This window comes from Artibeus jamaicensis, unplaced genomic scaffold (genome assembly GCF_021234435.1).
Source record: "Artibeus jamaicensis isolate MK-2021 breed Jamaican fruit bat unplaced genomic scaffold, CSHL_Jam_final scaffold_1964, whole genome shotgun sequence".
Lineage (NCBI taxonomy): Eukaryota > Metazoa > Chordata > Mammalia > Chiroptera > Phyllostomidae > Artibeus > Artibeus jamaicensis.
The window spans coordinates 12,441,435-12,464,710 of NW_026522030.1; the positions used below are offsets into that span (position 1 = coordinate 12,441,435).

Genomic DNA, 23,276 nt, shown 5'->3' on the forward strand with positions numbered 1-23,276 from the left:
ACTGAGCAGTCATCATTTTCTTCAGGGAAACATGAAGGCAAGAGCTTCCCATTTGGAGTTCCTCTTCCTCCTTCTTGGTGCCAGGCACATCCACACTTGTCATATTTCGTCCTTTCGAATTGTTTTGCAGTGTCCTCCATTCTATGTGACATATGAAGAAACTCAGAAACTAAAGGATTTGCTCTGGTCAGGTGGCTGAGTTGGTTGGAGCATCATCCCATGCACTAAAAGGTTGCAGGTTTGATTCTGGGTCAGGACACATACCTAGGTTGTAAGTTCAATCCCCAGCTGGGGCATGTGTGGGAGGCAGCTGATCAATGTTTCTCACATCGCTGTTTCTCTCTTTCCCTTCCACTCTCTCCAAAATTAATAAAACATACCTCTGGTGAGCATTAAAAAAATAAAGGTTTGCCCAAAGACACTTGACTCATGACTGGGTCAGATGGACTGCACCCTTGTGTTTGGATAGTTTACCTGTCACCTGTAGCAAAGAGATGGATGACTGGGTCAGTCTCCTCCATGGAATTTAGCAGGTAGAAAAGACAAGGGCCTCTCTCAAATGTGTGTCATGTGGATGGGTTAGAGACCCATCGGTCAGAGCATCATTGGCCCTTGGGATATTATGTTTGAAAGGGATATTAAAAGCCATCTAATTCAGCTCTTTAAGTAATACTCAGTGCCTGAAACCCATAAGTATATCCAAGTAGTCCTCAACTGGGGATGATTTTGAGCCTCAGAGGACATTTGGCAATATCCAGGGACATTTTTAGTTGTCACAACTTTGGTGGAGGTGTCAATGGGTAGCAGAGGCCAAGATGCTTCTAAGTACCCTGCAATAGCCACACCTGTCCAGCACAATAAAGAATGATCTAGCCTGAAATATCAGTAGTGCCAGTTAAGAAACCTGGTGTATGAGAAGGCAACATAGTAGAAACAGACCTTTTGGAGATGCTCTGGACCTCAGCCCTCATTGTTATAGGCAGCAAGTAGTGGCCGAGAATGGTGAAGTCACTTACCCTTGGTTGCACAGCAAAATTTTGATAGAGCTGGATCTAGAATCCACTTGATATTAGACATATGGAAGATCTATATAATAATAAAGTAAAAAATTGTTTATAAAGGCACAGTAGTTACAGAAAAATGTGCAAATGATATTGACAGCTATCATCACCTGGCAGAGTCACATCTATTCTGCATCTGTAGCTGCACCACATCTCAGAGAAAGATGCTGTTCAGATATAATACATATATTTAAAAAAACTGTTGAAGTAACTAGGTACAGAGAGGAAAATAAACCAACTCCAAAATCTCATAGCTAGTAAGTGGCAGAGCTTGGAATTGAATCCATGCTCTCTCACTTAAATCAAAAGCCTTTGTGACGATCCATTCCAGCCCTGGTTATTCCCATAACTGAAGAGGCCTGGAAAAACAATAAGGTTATGTCCTTCTATTTGAGAACTGTAAGATGGTCAAACATCTTCTACTGTATTGCAGTCATCTGCATGTGGTATATTTGCTGAGTTCACTGCTACGAATGATGCTGCATGCACTCCTGCAGACATTTCTGCTGGGTGTATAAATCGCTCCAAAATTTCTGGGAGATAATTAAGCACTATGTGTGAAGAGCCACCCTTTGATACAGTGATGTTACTCATTGGAATCTGTCCTAAGAAAACAATCAGAGCTACAGATAGATTTATGTACAAAGATATTATGATAATAATAATGGCTGGGATTTATGGAGCCCATGCCATATGCCAGACTCTGTGTTAAGTGCCTTCCATGTATCATCTTATTTACTCCTCATAACAACACTATGAGGGGAGTATTACTCTCATCACCATTTATACACCAGAAGATGAGGCTTAGAGAGCCTAAGTAATTTGGCCCAGGTTACTTGGCTACTATGTGATAATGGGGATTCAAAACCAGGCAGCCTGATTTACAGGGTTTCTTCATTTTAATGACTATGCAGAACTGACTCCTAGCAGCAAATCACAACTTTATTGGAAAAAATGGGAAGGAACCTGGATTGTAACATTAGTGCCCTTGCTTAGGTGCATTTTGACCTGTTTCTCTCTTTTGGTATCTTGGCCTGAAGTAACCTTGACTGTAACCTCCACCAGGTGGAGATGTGCTTAGGGGCTTTATAGATAGTTCACACTTGGGCGTAATGTTATTTAGAACTTAAGTCTGGTTGTAGGATGGAGAACACAGCAGACTAGAAACCAGACAGAAGTCAGTTTGAATCCTGGTTTGGCACATCCTAGAAGTTCAGGCTTTGTTTGGTGAGCCACCTTTCTGTAGACAAAGTGGGAAGTCACATCATCCACCTCCTGGGTTTGCTGTGTGGAATCCTTGACTTGAAGAAGAGCTTGTGGCATATAGTAGGTGCTCACTAAGAGCTAGGTGACTGGAAATAGGCAGAGGGAGTGCATTCTATTGGTTGGGCCTCAGGGAACAAGGGTTGCTGCTGAGAAGGAAGTGGATTCCCAGCTCTTCTGGGGATGAGGAAGTGAGGAAAAGCTACCTGAGAACTCTGCATTCTTGTGGCAAGTCCTATGAGCAACATTACAACAATGTAAATAAGATAACTGGCTGTGGGAATTTACACAAGCAGGAAAAACAGACTCTGGGAAATCCTGAGATCTGAAAGAGAGGGCTCTTTCTTCTGTGGAGCTCTGGCAGGTCTCCTGGACCCAGTCTGGCTGTGCCTTTAGAGGGGAGAAGCTGAGAGATGGTTGTGTAATCATGACCCGCCTCTAACATTTGCCCCAGCCCCAGATCAGACCTGCCCATCCCCGATTCCTGAGAATGGACCTTAGGACATTACCATGGTGACTGGACTCACATTTCCTGGTCATCCCCAGAATAATTTCTGCCTCAGAGGTGACTCAGCCTGGGAAAGGCCAGAACTGGTGCCCCCTTATCACAAGGGTTTGACTCACAGAGTATGAGAGCTGGAGGGAACCTTGGAGATAAATTGTCTCTGCCAGTTCCTCCATTTGAGACAGAAAAGAGGCCTAGAGAGGTGAAGGGACTTTTCCAACAGCCAGCCTGCTACCAGGTGTCAGGGCCAGAATGCCATCCCAAGCACTGCTGGCTCAGTGCTAGGGAGTTATTTTCTCCCAGCACCTTAATGTTTATATGTAATCTTGGAGGATCTGTTTATTGAATTATATGTCTTTACTTAAGCATTTAAGGAGCTTATAGACTGTTGTATGCTTAACATGTATATGGTAAACACAAAGAAATATACATCTATCCTGCCAACGAGGGCTGACCATTATTATTATTTTTAATATATTTATTGTGGTGACATGTGTTAATAAAATTACAGAGGTTTCAAGCATACCATGCTGTAATACATCATCCTTATATTGTGTGGTGCGACCACCACTCAGAGTCAAAACTCTTTTTGTCACCATGGATTTGACTCCCTTTATTACCTCTCCCCACTCTGGTAACCACCATACTGTGGTCTGTGTCTTTGAGTTTTTGTTTGTTTGTCTTGTTTGTTCATTGGTTGCTTTCAGTTTTATGTCCCACATACAAGTGAAATCATACGATTCTTGACTTTTCCTGTTTCACTTATTTTGCTTAGTATGACATTCTTGAGATCCATCCATGTTATCACAAATGGCACTATTTCGTCCCTTTTTACAGCTGAGCGGTATTCCACTGTATGTATGCACTGCCTCTTCTCTGTCCAACAATCTATCAAAGGTCATTTCTGTTGTTTCCATGTGGGTTGGCAGTTCCAAGCCAAATGTGTCTTTTGAATCCATTTCTTTCTCTCTAGATCTGACCACTTTTCTGGATCTTGATAAGTATCTAACTGATTGTTTTACCTTGGCTGATCACTTCTTTCCTTGGACCTTTCATTAACTTTGCAAACAGAAGCATTTTTCAAGGAAATCTTTCTATGTTTCCATTGCTTACTGGACAAACTCAAATATCTCTGGAGGACACAGTCAAGGCCTTTTATCTGAGCCCAGCCTCCCTTGCCAGGTTCCTGTCTAACAGTTCTGCCCAGCCATGCATGATACACTCCTGTCACACTGGACAACTCACGGTAGCTGCCTCATGTCTCCGTGCCCCTTCTCCACAGTGTTCCTCTGCCTAGAAGGCCTATCTCTTGTGCCTCAGTCCAGAAAACTTCAGCTTATCTTTTAAGCACAACTCAAACACCACCTTCTTTTTGAAGCTTTCTATCATACCTTTCCAGGCAAAACCCATTACCCTCTCTGCTCTGTTTTCCCCTTGAACTTCTTCTCCCTTGTTCTGCACACACTTGGGTTACATTTTTCACAATGTAGAATGTATTGAGATGAGCTCATTATTTGCTCCAAGGAGGCCGTGAGTAACCATTTTTACAGCATGGGCTACATCTTTCTCATTCTCTCCCAAGTTATTGTTGAATTAATGCAAATAAAGTCATTTATTGCTTGTCCCGTTAAGCAAAATATCAATATAGATGTGCATTGAATTTGAAGGGTATATTTGGGATTGTCTGAATTAAATTATAGCCTAGAGAAATTTGCATGGATAGAGAAAATACCAGTGATTTTAAATATAAGCCCCACATAAAAATCACAAAGAAAGATGCTTTGAAATGCTACTGGAGAATAGAAATGGAGCTACTTCTCATGTGGGCAACTCTACACTGCGTAGTCAGGGCAAGTACAGCACATGTTTATGTAGATAATGAAGATGTGATGATTTCCAAATGCAGTACCAGGGAGGCCAACTAGAAGGCAATAAAGTGTTTAAGTGAGTCTGATGAATGACAAAGTGTTGGTGGTAACATAATGTACTCTAGGCAGTCACTGCGGGAAAGCTTGTCCTTTATCAAGGACAGTTTCTTGAATGAGATAAGCCTTCAGATAGATACCCCATTCACCACTACCACCAAACATGGACCAAATATTTAATACCTCATGGCTTTAGATGTAATCTGATTTATGTGTGGTGGATCTGACTGCCTGTACTTTGAACTTTTATGTTTAAGACAGTAACTTTTAGAGGGATTTGCAGTTCTTGAGTCAGACTATATTCAGAGAAGAAATGAAAGCTAGAAAGTTTCAACCAGAATTTTCTTAGAGCTTAACTGTGACCCTCAGGTGATTTAATCAATAATGAAGTCTTTCAAGTTTTTATCCTTGTTATCCACTAATATTTTATATTTGCCCATAAGAGATGTGGAAATGGGTTTAGAAGACAGAGATGAGAAATGACTCCATTGAATTTTTAAAAATTGTGACAGTGAGGATATTCTCATCTCTAGAATTAGACCTATTCCAAATTTCTGGAGGCTCAAACATCCAATGGACAACATATAGATGGGCTCAAATATGTGTGGGAAAAGATTTGTATGTGATGGTGGTGGTGAGTAGCAGTGGGGAATAGGGAAAAATAAAAAGGAGGGAGACCTAACAATCTCCAGGAAAGATGCTTGTACTCCATTTGGCTGACTTCCATCTCAGAAAGAGCTCTCGATGGAAAATAAAAGGAGAGAATGTATTATATTATGAAACTAATGGTCCAATCTTTAATAAATTGAATGATTGCATTGTAAATAATATATAACATAAAGCCAAAAATGCTTGTCTTGTAGACCTGTTTATTCAGCTGCTAAGATATATATCCCAGGCCACTTTCTCTTTTTCCCATTAAAAAATTTATTTCATTGAAAAATACAACATTCTTCTGACATAAATTCTGATGTAATTTTTCAGAAATGTGAAACTTGATAAAAATAGAGAGCTTCTCTACAAAGACCTTACAAACCAGTTGGTTAATATTTATTTGGAAAGAAAAAAAAAACAAAAAAAAAAGGTGTAAAGCGAGACTGTGTGTATGTTTCGGGTGGGGTGGAACCAGGAGGTGTGGATTCTAGTTCCCTATTTTTTATTAATTGACTGTGTTACCTTGGATAAGTTCCTACTAAACCTCCCTGACCTAGACTTACCCCATTTGAAAACTATGCTATTTTGACTAGAGGATGACAAAGTTCCTTTCTTGATCTCTGGTGAAAACATATAGTAGCCCCCAAGGCCTGGAAAGGCCTTCAGATTTCATCTTCTATTACCTCTTGCCCCAAATGAGCACCAATTGCCCATTGTGCTGTGTGGAGCTGTTTTTGGTGCTTTTCTTAAGAGATTGCAGAGGAAAGAGATTCTACAACTTGCCTTCCTAACTCAGTCCACTGTTTAGCAACCCCTCCCACCTACTGGAGTTCTTTTTACGTTGAATGTTGTAGAATGCGTTAAAGAATACACACACACACACACACACACACACACACACACACACACACACACACACACACACACACTTGACTGGGGAGGACTATTCAGAGGCAACAGGTGCAATGAGTTATAGATCTTACAAAGAACACAAAGAAACACCCAGTCAGCAGGAACAGCGGTTGCCAAGAATTTAATTCATCAGTACAAATCCAAATTTACAAAGGACTAATCCCACATAATGGATAAGGGACAAAAAAGAAGAAGGATTAATAGGGGGAAAGGGAGTTGCTGAAAATTTACCTCTCAAGTCCACTAAACTTCTAATTTGGCCTGCTTCATTTTCCTTCTTTTCCCAGCAGACCTAAATTTAGATTTCTTAAGAAAAAAAAAGTTGGCTGTGGTGAAGAGCTGCAGCCTAAGAACATGGATGTGCTCATCCCCTCTGAAGTTGATTTGAATGTCTCTGGGTGTGGATTGACATTTGTGTTGGGAATGTGGGAAGATAGCAGTTGAAACTGATGAATCCCTTCCTTATGACTTGCGTTGCCCTTGCAGAGTCAGCACAAAAAGTCTGTTTCTTCTGAAAGAAAATGAAACCTTCTCTCTGTTAGCCATGGAAAGAATATTCCCTGGTGACAATCCAAAATGAGAGGCTCAGTTGGCCACCCAGCAATATTCTCTTCAAGACTTACTATCAACTCTTTACTGGGTAACAATTCCTGCCCAGGTTGGAAATCATCCTTGTCCTGTGGTTTTACAGTTTGCAGTTTTCCTTTCCACCCCCATCCCACACCCTGCCCAGCTGTACTTTGGGGATGACCTAGTTTAAGAGGAATGGAAGGAGAGTGACTTCTCAGCAAATGTTCCTGCCTTGGCCTTGGGGACTTGGGTCTTTCTTTGCTTTCCCAATATTCTTTTTAGTTTCCTTTGCTGGACTTTCTTACTCTGCACCTGTCCCTAAATGCTTCTCTCCTAAAATATAATTCCATTCTACTCTATAATTCCCCTCTCTACTCTTGAACTCATTCACATAAGACATCAAATATTATGCCTCAGTAAATGACCCCAAATTCTTATCTCTCATTTTCATTTTTCTTTCAACCTTCCAACTCCCTATATGAAATTGGATAATTAGACATTGTTTGCTAGATGTCTTGTGGCTACATCAAGTTAAACTTATTCCCAATGGATGTAACATATTTCTTCCTAACTAAAAACTGCTGTTTTGTCCTGTTCTCCAAGGGTAAAGACCCAGGTTTTTATTCACTCCTACTGGGAAGACAATTTACTTCTGTTTTCTTCTTACTTTCTTACTTTTACATTAACTCCTTCTCTCTTCATTTTGTCATCAGAGCCTTCATTTCTTTACAAGGAAAAAACTCAAATATTCTAAATGTGCATTCTACTGCATTTGCCTGCTACAATGTCTATCTCCTCCATAAGAGTGTGAGATTTCTCAAGATCAGGTTTATCTTTGTTATACCAAACATCTAGTACAGTATTTAGCATTGGGTTCCAAAATGGTGTACAAGGGTAGACTCTAATGGGGGGTGGGGAGTAATCACTAGCTTTAAACACTATGTCTGCTCCAGTGCACCTCTCTCCCCAGGGGTCCCCAATACTCAGCCCACTTCCTCATGTAAGTCACCTACCTCACATGTAGGCATTTGATCAAGCTTGTGGTTCCTATTGAAGTCCAAAGTAGGTACATGGAAGATGTTTACTGAATGAACACTACATTGCTACATGTAATCCAGAATCTCTGAGTGATACAGGATCTCAAAGATTTCCCAGTCTCACATTCCATTAGATGTTCAAGTCTCTACAGCAGGTTTGGGGATCACTTCAATCCCCTGACAATTACTGCGATTGCAAACTTCAGTGAGAACCAGTTTGCTGCCTTCACAGGCAGCTCATCTCTTCAGAGGCAGTCAGATAGCTCTAATTGTTGGAAAGGTCTTCCTTGTATTGAGTTGAAATCAATTTAAGATCCCTCTGAGGCATGTATCAAAGTGCCGAGTAGTATGGTACAGAGTTTTAAGTGTTTGGAAAAGCAAACACTTTGGAAAGGGGAAAGGATTATAAATGGATCTTTAAAATCGGAGACACTTAGAATGAGCATTGAAGGAAGGTTGGGATTTTGCCAGAGGGGGATACAAAAAAGACTATTCTCAAGGAAGAAAACAGGAAGAACAACCACATTGGCATGGTAAGTTTGGGGTTCTCTGCTTACAGTCTGGGTGGGCTGATGCACAGCATATGAACAGCAGACAGAAAATGGAAGGGAGCCTGTAGGGCAAAGGGTTGGAGAGTTCTAAGGAAGGGTTCACCTACACCAGGCCTTTCTTCCAACTCCTATTTAATTGGTCATTTTCATGTCCAGCATTTCTCCCAACACTCCTCTCCACTGCTCCAGTTTCAAGTTTCAGTTGCTTCCCATCTGAGGTACCATTGCAGCTTCCTTGGCTCATCCCTCCTCATGCACTTTCTCGTTCCCTGATCTTGCCCATCGAGGCCAGGACAATGTTCCTAAAATAATATTCCAATTAGCTGTTAGGTAATTCTCTCATCAAAGACATCTGCTTTTCTTTTTTAAAACTATTTATTTATTTACTTGTTTGTTTATTTATTTATTTATGTATAGAGAGAAGGCAAGGGAGGGAGAAAGAGTGGAGGACAGACATAGCTGTGAGAGAGAAACATCAATCAATTGCCTCTTGGACGTGGGGACTTACTCACCCTGACTGGGGACCAAACCCTCAACCCAGGCATGTGTCCTGACCAGGAACTGAAATGGTGACCTTTGCATTGCAGGATGATGCCCAACCAACTTAACCAAATGGGTCAGGGCCACCTGCCTTTTTGTTTTGCCTCATTTAAAACTTGTCCTTGAGTCTCCAGGATGGAAGCCCCCACTATCTGCATAAGCTTATTTTCTACTAGTACCCCAATATTTCACACATGGTTAAAATGGACCCATACACACACATGAGGTGAAGCGCAGGCATTCCAATCAGTCCACCTGGGTGTGAAATCTGCCTTCCCCTCTGACCAGCTGAATGGCCTTATATAATAAGTTCCTTAACCGAGTCTCAGTTTTCAAATATTTTTAAAAGAGGGGTTAATACAGCAAATTTGACGATATTTTTGAGAAGATTGAGGTCAAGCGGCTTCTATTTTTTTGAAGCCCTTTCTTATCTCCCCCCAAACTGAGCATCCCTCTTCTCGGCCTAGGCCTTGTGTAGAACCTCCATACATCCCTTAACAGACTGTGTTCCAATTATCTGATAAGAATAACTAACTCTTCTGAACACTAATTCTCATGTGTCAGGCCCTGTGGTAAACACTGCACATGTATTTTTCCCCCATAATTCTATTCATCTAGCCCTATGATTTAGGGGTGAGTATCATCCAATTTATAACTCTTTGAAGGTGAAGAACATGTCAAATTCTCTTTGCATCCCTTCTGCCAAGCAGATGATAGATGGTTGTGGTAGGCAGAATTCTAAGATGGTCCTCAAGAATCCAGCCCCCTGGTGTCCATACCCTGTATAATCTCTTCCCCTTGTGTGTGGCGGGAACTGTTAATATGTTGAATGTCATCTATCTGTTACTATGATGGATGTCACTCCTGTGGTTAGATTACATTATATGGTAAAGGTGAAGGGATTTTAATGGTCTCGTGACTTCCTATCCTGCAGGGTAGATTTGTGAGACATCTGTCTCCAGTAGATTGTTGAGCTTCACAAGAGAAAGAATATAAAGGTAAGAGAGGAATGTAGACAGAGCACTGACCATCACATCTCCACTAGTGGAAGAGAGGAAAAATTCCCAGACAAAGAGAAATAGAGGAACAGCTCAAGATAATGCATTAATCTACATACTAACAAAGTTACATTTTGAGTTATAAATTACCTGTCACCTCATAAACCCTAATTCGTAGTAATTCTTTGTCTTTCTTTCCCTCTACTATCATTCCAGGTAGTCAGAATATTTTTTTGAAGAATGTCATATTTTGCAAAAGATTTTTTTATTTATGTGATCTTATTACAAATGAATGAGGTTGGTGTTATTATTATTCCCATTTTATAAATGTGTAAACCAAGATATAGAGACATGAAATAGCTTGCCAAAAACTCAGTCACCTTGCCTATGATTAAATCAAAATTCACATCAAGTATCTGGCTCCTAATGCCCTATCTCTCTAATATCCACAAAGACAAGCACGAGGTGTCAATGTCTGTACAATATGATTTGACTAGATTCTGAATTGCTGGCTGTCTCAGAGGCTGAGGAGAGTGCAGGGAGGAGCAGAGACAGGGGAGAAAAGAAAGGGAAGGCTCTGATGAGGAGGGTTGGAGAGGAAGGCAACACGGTCCTTCAGGACACAACTCTTGGGAATCTTTGTGTTCATAAAAAGCAGTTGAAATCAGGAATCAAAACATTTAGCATGAAAGAGAAAAATGTATATGCAAATGATAGAATACACTTTTCTGAGTTGCAAAGGAATTTAAGAATTCCCTTTCTCAAAATGATCAAGTCAGGTTGTGGTTGCCTAGAAAAAATATCGCACACAGCAATGGAGGTGGAAGAGGAAATTAAATGGCCCAAGGCTGGTAAAGGGAATTAGAGAAGAATATTCTAGTTCTCCCCAGATTCTTTAACTGGCAAGTCAATGAACTTCTCTCCAGGAAGTTGGAGATGCTATTCTTGCCTCTGGTGGCTTCAGTGTGCTATGAAAGACATGACAGAAATAACATTTACTCAACTGTTACTGTAGAAATTGACTAAAAGCTTTTTCATCTGCAAATGAAGTGTCAGTTATCAACAAACGGCCTTGTCTGCTGTGGACAATTGTGCGTTTAACCCAAGGGCTTTTGCTCTTCTTGTAGGGAAACGTAAGAATAGTAATAATAATGATAATGGTAATGACAACAATGGACTTTGAATTCTCTCTAAGTGCCAGGCATTGTGCTGCATGGCTTATAGATTTGATTCCATTTAATCATTACAATAATCCTGAGAGATTTTTATTTTTATCTCCATTTTGCAAATGAGAAAACTGAGTCCTGGGAAGGTTACTGGAGGACACATAGCTAAAGAGAACAGAGTAATGTCTGAAGTAAAGACCTGACTCCACAGCCCTCTGACTCTTCACCACTGAGGTATGTAACCACTGAGCTATAGGGCCAGAGACCTATATGCCAAAATGCTGGTCTAGGTGTCTTACTTAGTATCTTCTTTCTGTCTTTTTTAAATGAGCTGACAGTGACAATGGGTGAATAAAACATCATTCAGAATTTAAAAGAATACGTGATGTAGAGTCTGACATCTCATCTCTGCCTTACTAGCTGTGGAGACTTGATCAATTTAATTCTACTAATAGTGTTTGAGCACATACTGTGTGCCAGATGCTGTGCTACGGCTCTGCTTCCGTGAAACTTTGAGGGGAAGACAGGTGTCAAGCACTTAGACCGCAGTGGGTGTTCAAGATAGGGTACTTTGGAAACATTTAGCAAGGTGTTCTACCATAGTCACTAAAGGGTTTGACCAACTTTTGCTTACCTACCTAACGAATGGAGATATAGTAAAAAACCTGCTCTCCCATTTTATAAAAAAGCACACGCATTATTGTATATGACTATACCATGTAAACTGTAAAAATGTAAATGTTCATTGTCCTGTTACCTGGAATTGTTACTGTGAGATTGATAAGATGCCCTGTGAGTTATTAATCTTCCCATTAGATATTATTGCCTGTAGGTTTCATACTCCCAACTTGTAATTTTAAGAAATAAATTCTTAGAAGGTATAAATTCAATGCTGCATGTTTGCTAGAATATAGACATTGGTTTATGAACTTTAGAACTAATGTGTGCATTAAAAACATGAACAGCAGGAATATATTAGCCTTTAGTACCTAGAATTCACATAAATACTGAATAATTGGTTAGGTAGGAAAGATATGAATTGTGGATTCACAACCTAGACTTACAGTCAACTGAAAGTTTATAAAAAAATAGTTGTGACTCTGTATTGATAAATTTGGTAGGAGATTTTACTCCCCCCTTCTGTTTTCTTCTAGTTTTTCTAAGTGTTTGCCTCAAGAATAGGAAATAGTTCCATTTACCCAAACACATATGCATTTCCCATAAATTCTGCAGTCATGATCTTGAAGTGAAATCTCAAAACTGAATTTCTAAGAGGATCAGTTGGAAACTGATGCTTGATGTAGGGAAGAAAAAGCTTTTACTCAATTATCTACAATAACAGCAGGGGAAATGTTGAAAATTACTGACACAGTAAATGGATTTTTGCATAAATGTTCTCTGTTTTCAAGTTTAGCTTAGTGTGAAAGACCTTTATTATGAGTGGGTCCCTCTATCTTGTCTTTTGTTTCTCAAAGAATAGATTTATTTATTTTTTTGTTGGGGCAAAGGACAAATCACATGATAGATTGTTTAGTCTTAAGGTTGTTTAAGGCTCAGATTTGATTTTCCACAGGTAGGTGGACAGTGTTTGGTGGATTGGACAAAGGATGGTGTGATCTTAAATGTGGTGGATATCTCCTCATTCTTTTTTCTTTCTTAAAAATGGCTCTATTGAGATATAATTCATATGCCGCAACATTCAACTGTTGCAAGTACGCAATTCACTGGCTTTTTGTGTATTTACAGAGTTGTGCAGCTGTTGCCACAAGCTAAATTTAGGACATTTTCAACACCTCAAAAAGGAACCCTGTACCCATTAGCTGTCACTCCCATTTCCTCCAATTCTGCAAGCACCTTTCAACCACTAAACTTTCTGTCTCTGTGGATTTGTCTGTACTAGACAATACACATATATTTCTTCATACAATATATGTGGTCTTCTGTGATTGATTTTTTTTAGTTAACATAATGTCTTTGAGATTCATCGGTGTCATAACATACATTGATGCTTGATTATTTTTGTTTGCTGAATAATCTTTTAATGTACAGCTATGCCACATTTTTGTTTGGCTAGTGTCCTATACTTGATTCTGTTAATAATTCCTTGGAAATACTTCCTGTCTTGATTACTGCAATGCTACATTTGATTTTCCTCTTATTTCTCTGGTCGTGCCACCTCAAACTCCTTCATGGGATCCTCTCCTTCCAATCGCTTTTGTTGATGCTTCTCAGATAGTACTACCCTTTAGACTCAGCAGTAGGAACCCTTCCCTGAACCATGCCCGTTAGAAGGCCAAACATACCACACCTTCCCAATAAATTTATGAAAGAGCACAAGAAGACCTCTACCATTGAGGATCCACTGCTCAATGCAGGCATACCACGTCTTATAACCTTAAACAATTCCTGTCAGGAGGAACACTGTTCAAGCCCCAGGGAAATCCTCTACATCACTTTCCCATGGCTTCTAAACAAAAGATCTCTAAGTCCAAGTCCCATAACAATGTGTGGGTTACGCTGCTGTGGGAGCCACAGATGGGTAACCTCTGGAGCACAGGGAGGACCTGAGTGGTGAAAGTGCTTAGATAAAAGACAAATTAATTAATGTCTCAAATCTTTCCTCTCAGATAACATGAATGCAATATATACTTATATAATGAAGTATCATTTCTCCAAAGTGCTAACTGTTCATTTTCTTGCTTCTCTGATTGAGAGTTCTAGAGGTATTTATGAATTAATGTGGAATTTACAGTAGTGTAACATAGAAGCAGGGAAGCATTTGGTAATATTAAACTACTTGTATTGTTCTTTAATTTATATACATGCAGGTTTAAATGTAATAAGTGTGAAGTATTGTACTGAGTTTTTATATTGCTGTATAGATCTAGATACCACTTTAAGAGACAATGAAATTAAACTATTTTGTAATATTTTCTATATGTTCTGTAAACAATAAGGTTTGAACATGATGTGTAAAACTAATAATTCATTTCTAAATTGAAGTATTACTTTGACATTTTTTTGACATTTCCAATTGCTACTGCCTCAGTTTTCTAGTTTGGCACTGCTGTGAAAAGGATGTGAATTGTGTGAGAATCTTGATTATAACAACATAATTGGTGATTTATTGAAATAAAGACAAGAAAATAAATTTCATGGGATAAATTTATAATAACTCATGAAGTGCATAATGACTCTCTTATCCTTTCTTTGCACATTACTGACTAACCAACAGAACATGCAGACATTCAATGTTATAATTGAACTAAGTCATCTTATTAATTTTCTTGCCAAATTTCATTTAAAACCACCACTTTGCACATTTAAAACTGTATTACCACAAAGTTATAATTTTAAAGGTAAGAGGATTCAACATTGTATTTAGCCTGTTAGTTCAATGTTCATTTTCAAGTATTTAACCATATGCACAGAGATGTTCACTGGTCCCCTTGCCCAAGGCCCCATAGACACAGACTGTCCTCAGGGATCCCTCTCTTTTCACTCTATATCCTTTCTCTGGGTAATATCCATTCCCATGTCTTCATACCACCTACTTACTATGGAACCCAAATTTATTTCTCCTGTGCAGATTTCCTCTTGAGCTTCAGACTTGAATATCTTAATGTCTAACTTGGATGCTCCACCTTGGACACAAAATGTCACTAACTAAATGCACTCTAATTCCACTCCTCCTCAAACCATCTTCCCCTGAAACCTGCGGATCATCTCCATCTCCCCGCCCTTCTTCCTCACCTCCTCCAGTAGCTTGTTGGCTGTTATCTTCTCCTGATCATACCAACTTGACATCCCTTGCCTATCTTCTCTTCTCCCTCCCCATTGCCACAAACATTAAGTCATTCCTCATTTTATGTTTATTTTTTTTATTCGTCTTCCTGACTCCAGGCTTGGCCCTTCCAGCAAAAGCCTGGTCAGTTTATTCTCCTGCTTAAAATTTTCCAATGTCACATCTGGATGTTTAGGAAAGGGTTCAAAGTCCTTCATATGGTGTAAAGAGCACTTTGTGACCTAGCCCTTGCCTCCTCCCTCTCCAGCCACAGTTCCCCCATGCTCATGGTGCTCCTGTCACACTGGCCTTTCGGTTTCTGAACTGCCCCATTCCCCTTCTGCCTCAGTGCTTTTGCACGTGCAGTTCCCCTTGCCTAGAATGTTCTCTCTTGCCTTATTCTTCCCTTTCACCTAATGTTTGACTGCATATATGATAAATGTCTTTTCCATAGGTGGTCCTGTGGGCAAGTCCCACATATTTTTTCCCATCACGATTTTATCCCTAGTACTTGGCTGGCACAAAATAGACACTCGTTTTATGTTTGTTGACGTATAATATCATTCATTTTTTTGTATCCTCAAAGCCTAGCAGAATGCTTGGACTAGATTAAAATGCTGACTAAATGCTGAATAAACTAAATCAATAAATGATGCACTCTATAGTAATATCTATGTAGTTGTTTGAAGAATGTGTCTTCAGAGCTTGAAGTTACTTGCAGGTTAGATACCTTGTCCCTTTAATTCATGAAGAGCCTAACCCAGGGCTGGCTGTGTTCAGGAACTTAATAAATGGAATAGATGGGTATGGAGGAGATGTCAGGGAGTTGACTTAGCAAGTGAGTGTTCTATAAATCTAAGGGAAGTGGGAAAGAGGAGGTGTGTGATTCTGGCATGAAATTAAGGAGCTATATAGATTCAGTGGTTCAGTGCAGACCTTAACATTAAATCAATGGGTCCCCTAGTTGAGGATTAAGGTCAGGAATACTGTTCATAACAAGGAAGCAGGACCAGGGAAGTGAAAATGAAGTAACCCAAACAGGTACTGGGGCTTACTACCTCTTTGTTATGATGTAGTATGATGTGTAAGAGCCATACTTAAAAAAAAATCTCCAAATGTTTTGGCCAACTCAGTAAACCAACTATATTAAGGTTATTTTAGTCTCAAGTAACATAAGAAACCTAATTCTAAGTGGTTTACCCAATAATGAAATGTATTATTTCCCATGACAAAAATAATCCAGAGATAAGCGCGCTCCTCCCTCATTGGTTCCTCAGAAGCACAATGCTAGTATCAAGAAATCAGGGTTCCTTTGTCTTTCACTTCTGCTCTCCTCACCTGTGTCCTGATCCTCTTTCTCCCTGGGTTGCAAGGTGGCTAGTGCAGGTGTGGTTGCCAGAGCCGTGCAGGACAATGTTCAGAGAGGAAAAGAGACCAGCTTTTCCTATGTGCCCTTCTTTTTTTTAAAGGCAATCTTCCCGCAGATCATCCAGCAGATTTCCTCTCACACCTTATTGGCTTGATTTGCATCCATGCCACCATCTAAACCAACTACTGTCAAGGGGAATGGGTTTATGAGCCATCCCTGGGGTTGGACCTAAGAGCATGCATAGGCAACCAACTGTCTCTGCTTTCCCCAGACTGCCTCTCCCCTGAACTTCTGACTTAAAAGCTTTGCCTAAAAAAATATGTCCTCTTTCCTCCAAGCCCCCACTACACAGAGGGGAAGTGAATTTTAAAAGAATTAGTGAATTTTGTGTGTAGATTTTTGCCATCATACATCGGAAGCATAGTCAATGAGCCCATCTCTGTGGGTTGGGTCTAAGTTACGGAGCCTGGAGAGCAGTCCAGGGGTGCTGGCGAGTAACTGTACAATTCATAAAAGTGATTAAGTTTATTCACTGTATTTTCTCTCACTTCTTTCAAAGAGCAGGCTAGGTGGGGTTTGCCAATCATATCAATCTGTTCCAGCTTCTAGGCCAGTAGTATTCATGGTTATGCAGCCCTGGAGTCACATTTCCTGTCACCATTAACCAAAGGAGCCACATGAGCCTAGTATAACAAAATATTCTAATACAAAAATGAAAGGTCTCTCAGCCTTGCAGGTTGTGGCAGAAGGACCTACACAGCCTGTTAGCTTTGCCTGAGTATGTGATTCCCTATGGAGACAAAGCTGCAAACTTGGCTTTGAACCCAGAGGGCAAGAAACTGGTCAAACCAGTTTATTTTTAATCCTTTGTTTTCTCTCCACCATTTTTAACATGAAAAACATTTTTAGATCATCATGAAGAGTTATGTCAAGAAAAGAAAATTCAATCAAGCTGAATGTTTCATAGATGCTTAATTCAATTCTAAATATACTCTTTGAGCATCTAGTATGAGTAAAAGCACAGGACTAGTTATTATGGAGAATACACAAACTAGCAAACATGTCACTGTACACACACTTTCTGAGAACATACTTTAGGCCAAGTACTCGGATAAATTTGGAGCTGTAAGATGACCAAGAGATGCCTCTATTTTCAAGGTGTATATGTGTTTGGAATGACAGGAAACAATATAGATAGTAAAGAGTCTACTGCTGTAGACTGAATATAAAAATGCCTTCCACCCGTACTTCACATGTTGAAACCTAACCCTTTATGTGTTGTTATTTGGAGGTGGGGCCCTTGGAGATGATTAGGTCACAAGGGCAGAGTCCTTATGAATGGGATTAGTGCCCTTATCAAGCAGACCCCAGAAAGCTTGTTTAGTTCTTCTACCACACAAGGACACAATGAGAAGAGAGCTGTCTCTGAGCTGGGAAGAAGGCTACCACAAGACACCAAAGCTACTAGAGCCTTGATATTTGACTTCCCAGTCTCCAGAGCTGTAACAAACACATTTCTTTTGTTTACAAGCTACCTTGTTCGCTGTATTTTGTCATAGGAGCCTGAATGGGTGAAGGTTTTCACTGAATTTCTTTGTGATGTATCAATTTAGTATTGGTTTGTGTGGCATTGAAGAGATGGCCAAACTAAGGATGGAAAGACAGTGAGAAAAGTAATTTCCAAAGAAGTAATTTTAGCTGAGTATTGAGGGGTAAATAAGGATTTGCCCGATGATTTGAGTCCCAATTTTCAAAAGTAAAAATAAGATGTTTTTTCCAAAAGCTAATAGACAAGACAAAAGGTATGAAATGCTCTAAGGAGGCATCATGGAATGACTCAAAGAGGAAGAATCTTTTGTTCTTGAGCTTTGGTGATTGAATGGGGTATTGACGATTAGAAAGGAGCAAAGGGCATTTATGCCGAGTGTACACTGTGAATGTGATGGGACTAAGACAAATTATATTAAACACCTTTTTTTATGGCCTTTTCCCCTTACCCTGTCTTCTAATGAGGAATATTTTTTGTTTGTTTGTTTTTTTGGTGGGTCAGGCTGAAATGATATACGGTAGCTCCTCCTTATTCAAGGTTTCAATTTCTGGAGTCTTAGTTACCCATGGCCAAGAGCATTCTGAAAATATTAAATGGAAAACTCCAGAAATAAACAATTCATATGTTTTAAATCATGTACCATACTGAGCAGTGTGATGAAATCTCATGATTTCTACCCTGTCTTGCCCAGGACCTGAATCATCCTTTTGTCCAGACTATCCAGGCTGGATGTGCTCCTTGCCTGTCACTGTCACTTAGTAGCCTTCTCAGTTATTAGATGGACTGTTGCAGTATCACAGTACTTGTGTTCAAGTCGCCCTTGTTTTATTTTACAATGGTCCCAAAGCATAAGAGTAGTGATGCTGGCAATTTGAACACACCAAAGTGAGACCACAAGTATTTCTTAAGTGCAAAGGTATGTATGTATAGAAAAAATACATACATATCAGGTTTGGAATTATCTGTGGTTTCAGGCATCCACTGTGGGTCTTGAAATATATCCTGCATAGATAAAGGAAAGTACTGTAGAAGAGCTTGGTCAGGCAGGGAGACAAAAGACCTCAATCTGGGTTCAGAGGAAAGCTTGGAGTAGAAACTTAGAGTCAGGGAGAAGACAGACTGGGCCAGCCTTGACCCATGGGGAAAATGAGAGGAAGGAAAGGAGAAGAAAAGTTTTAGGACATTTTTCTATATGTTATGGACATGTTCTCCTTTTTGGTGTTTTTATGAAGGATAACTGCATAGATTTAATTAACTTTACATTTTGTGGTCTGGGTTGATGTTCATTTGACAAAGCACTGTATTAAAATGGCACTATATGGGCAGGCTTCTGGTCAAGATGGAAGCCTTGGTGGAAATACTGTGCCTCCTTGCACAACCAGAATTAAGGACAACAAAGATTTAGAAACAAAAACACAACCAGAACAAGCAGAAAAATTGAACTGTACAGAAATCCAACAACCATTCATCCAGACCAGTAAGAGGGGCGGAGTCGGCAGCCAGTGGAGAGGGGTCGTGGCAGGGAAGAGCACTGGCTGGCAGACCCCGGGCGAGGGGAGAAAACGAGCAGACTCAGTAAGGTGCACAAGGTGGTTGGATGAGCACAGTCACACATTTGCACGCAGATAAACCAGACGAAAATGGGCAGCAAGACAGACTGCATGACCCAGGACCCCAGGGCCCCAGGGCCCCAGGGCCAAGAAATAAAGCCTAATACCACTGATTGAAAAAACTTGTTGGGACTGAGGTGCTGGGAGAGACTCCTAGCCTCACAGGAGAGTTTGTTGGAGAGACCCACACAGTCCTAGAACATACACAAGCCTACCGCCTGGAAACCAGCACCAGAGGGGAACAATTTGCTTGTGGGAAGCGGTGGAAGGGACTGAAATACAAAAGAAGCAAGTGCCATTGCTCCCTCTCTGACCCCGCCCCCACACACAGCGTCACAACCCAGCCACTGAGTTACCCTGCTCTGGTGAACACCTAAGGTTTTGCCCCTCCTACATAACAGGCAGGAACAGACCAAAACATTATGGCTCAAATGGAAGAACAGATCAAAGCCCTAGAGCCAATACTTTTAAATGGCCAAGAGATAGCCAACTTGTCAGATGCACAATTTACAACACTGGTGATCAGGATGCTCACAGAACTGGTTGATTTTGGTTGCAAATTAGATGAAAAAATGAAGGCTACAGTAAGTGAAATGAAGGAAAGTGCACAGGGAACCAATAGTGATGGGAAGAAAACTGGGACTCCTATCAATGGAGTTGACCAGAAGAAAGAAAGAAACAGCCAACAGAAAAGAATGAAGAAACGAGAACTCAAAAAAATAAAGAGAGGCTTAGGAACCTCCAGGTTCTTTAAGTGTTTCAACATCCAAGTTATAAGGGTACCAGAAGGTGAAGAGGAAGAGCAACAAAACTTATTTGCACAAATAATAAAGGAGAACTTCCCCAATCTGGCAAAAAAATAGACTTCCAGGAAATCCAGGAAGCTCAGAGGGCCCCAAAGAAGGGGGACCCAAGGAGGAACACACCAAGACACATTATAATTACATTAGCCAAGATTAAAATGAAGGGGATAATTCTAGAAGCAGCAAGAGATAAGGGGACAATCACCTACAAAGGAGTTCCCACAAGACTGTCAAGTGATTTCTCAAAAGAGACCTTACAGGCAAGAAGGGGCTGGCAAGAAGTATTTCAAATCATGAAAGGCAAGGACCTTCATCCAAGATTTCTCTATCCAACAAAGCTTTCATTTAGAATGGAAGGGCAGATAAAGCACTTCTCAGATAAGGTCAAGTTCAAGGAGTTCATCATCAGCAAGCCCTTATTACATGAAATGTTAAAGGGACTTATCTAAGAAAAAGAAGATAAAAAAATATGAACAGTGAAAGGACAGCAAACTCACAGTTATTAACAACCACACCTAAAACAAAAGCAAACTGAGCAGACAGCTAGAACAGGAGCAGAGCCACAGAAATGGAGATCACATGGAGGGTTAGCAACAGGGGAGTGGGAGGAGGAGGGGAGGAGGAGAAGGTACAGAGAATAAGTAGCATAGACGGTGGGGAGAAAATAGGGGGAGGGCAGGAGTAGTATGGGAAATGTAGAAGCTAAAGAACTTATGACACGTGGACATGAACTAAAGAGGGGGAATGTGGGTGGGAGGGGGTTTGCAGGGTGGAGGGGAACAAAGGGGGGGAATGGGACAATTATAATGACATAATCAATAAAATATAAAAAAGATGGCACTATATGATATGTGTGCTTTATGTGAGTTGTTAAACATAAGCTATGGTATGAAGGTGGAAGAGCACAAACAGAATTTGGAAGCAAGAAGTCATAGCAAATGTCAGAAGACTAGGCTGTCTGAAGGAGAGTCCTGGGACAGAGGTTTGGTTTATTACAGGCGGTGGAGGGCTTAGAAGTCGAGATTAGGAAGGTAGTACGTGCTCACAGAGGCAGAGCCTCTGAGGTTTCTGAGTAGGATGACTCAGTACCGGAAAAATGTTTTAGCACAATTACATTGATAGAATTGGTGGAAAAGGGATAATGGAGTAAGAGATATCAATTAAAGAGCTATTATAAAACCTGATGCCAAAATAATAGATTTAGAAGCCCTTTCGTGGAATTGATCTGTTTATTTGAATCAACCAAGGGTCTGATTTTTATCCAGACACAGCCTTAACCAGGTCCTCAAGATGAAAATGTGCTCACCAACCTCATTACTATTTTTTATTTCTCTTATTTAGGAGTGGTGGAGGACTTACAAAGTGCTCCGGTGAATCTGGAGTACAATGCACTCAAGCAAGTTTTTATTGAGCCCCCACCAGGTGGCTGGCACAAGTGCCTTGAGCACGGGGCTTACCATATAATTAGAGTTACCAGATCAACACACAAGCCAGCCTCCCATTGCAGAGGGAGACAGAGGGCTGTAACTTAATGAGAGGCAGATGTCAACGGGGAGCAGATGTTTGCAGCTCTTCAGTTATATCAAATTAATCATCTCCTGACTTCAAGGTGCTTCTTGGAGTCCAGGAAATTTCCCTGTAATAAATTGCTCCTGGGATTGACTTTTAAAGTGAGAATGTATATGCCACTGTCTTGAACACTTTAGAACAGTTCTACCCAGAGCCAGGAGACTTTTTTTTTTATATGGACAAATTGAGGTGGAGGAAAAAGACCTTATCTAACCTCCCAGATGTATTTCTAAAAAAAAACCCCAAAACAAAACAACAAAACAACAGAGAGGCTGACTTTTTATTAAGAAAATTAGCTCCTGGCTCTGCCCAGTCAGTCTGCCACCTTTTCATTTATTTAGCGAATAATTTGTATACACACACTATGTATTGAAGGCACAATGGTTCATGGAACCATAGACATTGACCTCATGGAGCTTATAACCTAGTGATAATGCTCATGCAAATGAATGTACAGTGACAAATGTGGAAAGTTCTAGGAAAGAGAGTTATGTGGTTTTTCAAAAGACGTGAGGCAGGGATTTGACTTAAGTCTCAGAGATCAGAGAAATTTCTTCTGAGCAAGAGACAAGAGCAGAGTTTATCCTTCTCCTTCCCTCTCTCCTCCTTTTCTCACTCTCCCCTCCGTCTATCCCTCCTCCTCCTCTCCTTCCCTCCTTCATTCCCTCTCCTTCCCTCCCTTAATTCCCTCCTCCCAATCTGCTTTCTTCCCTCCTTCCTTCTCCTGTCTCCCTCTCTTCCTCTTTCCCTCCCTCCTCCTCCTTCCTTCCCCCTCCTTCTTTCTCTTTTTGGTACTCCCCCTCCCTCTCTACTTTTTTCCCTATTTCTTCCTCAAATACTTGTTGAAAGTTTGTCAGGGATCCAAACTCCACACTAGGCCTGGGAAGGGGTATAAGGGTTGGTGTACGCTCAGAGACAAACAGTGCCCAGAGACAATGCACAGTTAGTTGAAATTCAGAATGACAGGTGATATATTAGAGGTAGAGATGTAGGTGCTTCTGGGAGTCCATAAGAGGGGTGCCAGACTCAGGCTAAGGTATTGGGGAGGGATGGGTTTCAGGTGAGAAAATATTTGAGATAAGTATTTGAAAATGCTAGGGATTAGATGAAAAACAGAGTGGGAGGCTTTGCAGGCAGAGGAAAGCTCCCGTGTTTAAAAGAAGAAAGCAAATATGATAGGATTGTTATATTCTGGGAAAGATAAGAAATTCAGTATGATTGAGGTAAAAGACAGAGTTGGGGAAATCCAGGAGATGGTATGGTTGGAAAGATGGGCAGGAGCCATATCCTGGGGAAGGGCATAATATTTGCGTTGTGTGTGATGTGGAACCATCAAAGACTTCTAGAAGAGAATTGCATAATCCACTCTACCATTGAAGAAGATCTTTGCAGGTAGCAGCGGGGACCCTG

General features: G+C 40.5%; 1 long non-coding RNA gene across 4 annotated transcripts in view; it reads left to right on the forward strand.

Annotated features, from left to right (window-relative positions):
• The window catches only part of LOC128626055 (uncharacterized), a 115,457-nt gene that overhangs the window by 36,262 nt on the left and 55,919 nt on the right, over positions 1–23,276 (forward strand). For 2 of the 4 annotated variants that reach the window (XR_008389930.1, XR_008389931.1), the window contains exon 3: positions 11,310–11,416. The exons of the other annotated variants lie outside the window; for them this stretch is intronic. This is a non-coding gene — a long non-coding RNA (uncharacterized LOC128626055). The remainder of the gene's footprint in view (positions 1–11,309; positions 11,417–23,276) is intronic. 4 annotated transcript variants of the gene reach the window in all.